The sequence below is a fragment of the Rattus norvegicus genome, unplaced genomic scaffold, assembly GCF_021556685.1.
Source record: "Rattus norvegicus strain SHRSP/BbbUtx unplaced genomic scaffold, alternate assembly SHRSP_T2T unassigned-0000144, whole genome shotgun sequence".
Lineage (NCBI taxonomy): Eukaryota > Metazoa > Chordata > Mammalia > Rodentia > Muridae > Rattus > Rattus norvegicus.
This window is the reverse complement of record NW_028238865.1, coordinates 22,501-25,000: the sequence shown is the minus strand read 5'-3', so window position 1 is coordinate 25,000 and position 2,500 is coordinate 22,501.

Sequence of the window (2,500 nt, the reverse complement as noted above, 5' to 3'; positions counted from 1 at the left end):
CTGGGGATTGAAAACTCAGGACCTCTGGAGGAGCGGCCAGGGCTCTTAACCGCTGAGACATCTCTCCAGCCCTCTTTTTCCAGTTTTAAATAAGCCTCGTTAGTTGAGCGATCTGGGGAGTTGCTTTTCTTTCCAATTTGTGTGTGGGGGGGGCAGCAATGGATCCAGTATCCAATTCCCCTTTCTCTCGATAACATCTTATTACAGTAAGATGGCTCGATTTCATTTGCAATTACTTTCTTATTCTAGACGAAGGTTGATGAATAAATCTTCTTGTCGCTCCATGAAGGAGGGAATAAAATAATATTTGGCTAGGTCTATATTCCTTCATTTTTATTTCTCTTTGTTTCTTGTCCTTTCTTTAAAAGAAAGAGGTCAACCAATCGGTGTGTACCACCACCACCACCACCACCACCACCACCACCGAGTTGTAGGGATCCATTATGGGCCCCTGTCTGTCTGCCTGTCTGATTCATTCGTGTTTATTTAAACGTCCTCCAATGATGGTTGTGCAGTGAAAGAAATGCGTGCCCGAGCTCGAGCTCGTGCGCAACACACACACACACACACACACACACACACACACACACACACACACCACACGGGGGGGGCAATGGGGGGTGAGGAGGAGGAGGAGGAGGAGGAGGATGAGGAGGAGGAAAGCTTGGGTTGGGTGGTTTGAGGATTTGAAGGTTTAGCCCTGCAATGTTCCTTACAACTTAAAAACTTTGTGACACACAAAGCGATATTCATTTTCTCCTTCTACTTTTCACTCTGTAGACCAAGATGGCAGACTATATCAGCCTTTGTGGAATGTGACCTTGTATTGCTTTGCCCTACTCTGCTCTGCTCTGCTCTGCTCTGCTCTGCTCAACTTAACAGACGTGTTTTTGCTTTTGTTTATGATTTTTGCTTGCTTGCTTGCTCGCTCGCTCCCATGACTTGACTGTGGTTTCCCTTTCTATTACAGCACGGTGACCAGACTGCCTTGGGGTAATCAGAAAGGAGGCCAGAAGCAGTCTTTTTTCTGACGCACTGAGACTACATACCAGCCGATTTGGAGGAAAAGATCCCTCCCTCCCTCCCTCCCTCCCTCCCTCCCTCCCTCCCTCCCTCCCTCCCTCCTTGACCCATTTTCCCTCTTTCCCGATACACTCAATAAATTTAAAGTAAATCAATGAATCAAGTCTCTAGTAATTTATTTGTTGGGATTTATTTGTTGGAAATTATCCCTCCACACCTTCGCCCCTCCCCCCACCACTCGAGGATGTCTCCCTGGGGGGGGGGGGCGGGGGGGTTGGGTGGACTCGTGTAGGCATACCTCTCCTCCCTTGGCTTTCCGGTCCACTTCGCTCCAGCATACCTAACTCTTTGGAAATGGTAATAGAGTTCATGACACACCCTCACAGAGAGAGGAAGAGTCCGATCGTTCACTGATTCGCTCTCACCCAGCCTCGCCCTGACAGCTCAGGCATGTCTAAATCCGAATGTGGGCAATATTTACATGACTTGACTTGGTGCTTCTAACTTTTTCTCTCTCTTTTTTTTTTTTTCTTCTTTAGTATTTTTTTCTTTACCCTACAAACAGCACACTGCAGCTGTCTTCGGACACACAGCAGATCGATCCCATAACAGAGGGTTGTGAGCCACCATGGGAATAGAACTCAGGACCTCTGGAAGAACACAGTCAGAACTCTTAACTGCTGACTCCATTATTTCCGATTAATGTTTAATGTTTATTTTATTTTATTTTATTTTATTTTATTTTATTTTCGGAGCTGGGGACCGAACCCAGGGCCTTGTGCTTCCTAGGCAAGCGCTCTACCACTGAGCTAAATCCCCAACCCCAATGTTTAATGTTTAAATAAATAAACCTTGTAAAGAAATTAAGCATCTTAAAACCATAGGCATGTGCATCCCCTCCTCATTCGTTCATTCCCTCGCTCATTCATTCATTCAGACAGACAGACAGACAGACAGACAGACAGACAGACAGACAGACAGCAACCAAAGTCTAGCCTTTAACAAAGCAAGAAAGCATACCCTGCGGGACGCACAGATGAATTCCTGAGGCTTACCCTGCAGAGCTTACATGAGGCTTAGTAAAGGACTGACCTGACAACAGCTACCTACATACGTTGAAAAGTCTACCTGGTATTGACGGATGATGACAAACTGTATGTGTGATACAAAACTGTATGTGTGGTTCCCCTTATAACTCATCTCGAAGAGCCCAGCTGTTGGGGCTCGTTCTTTTGGGGGGAAATGGAGGCTTTTCATCTTTCCCAAAGCTCCTCCTAGATCCTTTCTGTCCATCTGTCCATCCGTCTGTCCGTCCGTCTGTCCGTCCGTCCGTCCATCAAATTCTACCCTAGGCCTGCCCTTAGGTTGGTGGTCGTCCATTGAGTGCTAGTGACTTCTGACTTGTCTCTGTCTTCCCCTCTGAGAACTGTATTTAGATCTGATGCAGGCACGCAGGCAGGCAGGCAGGCAGGCAGGC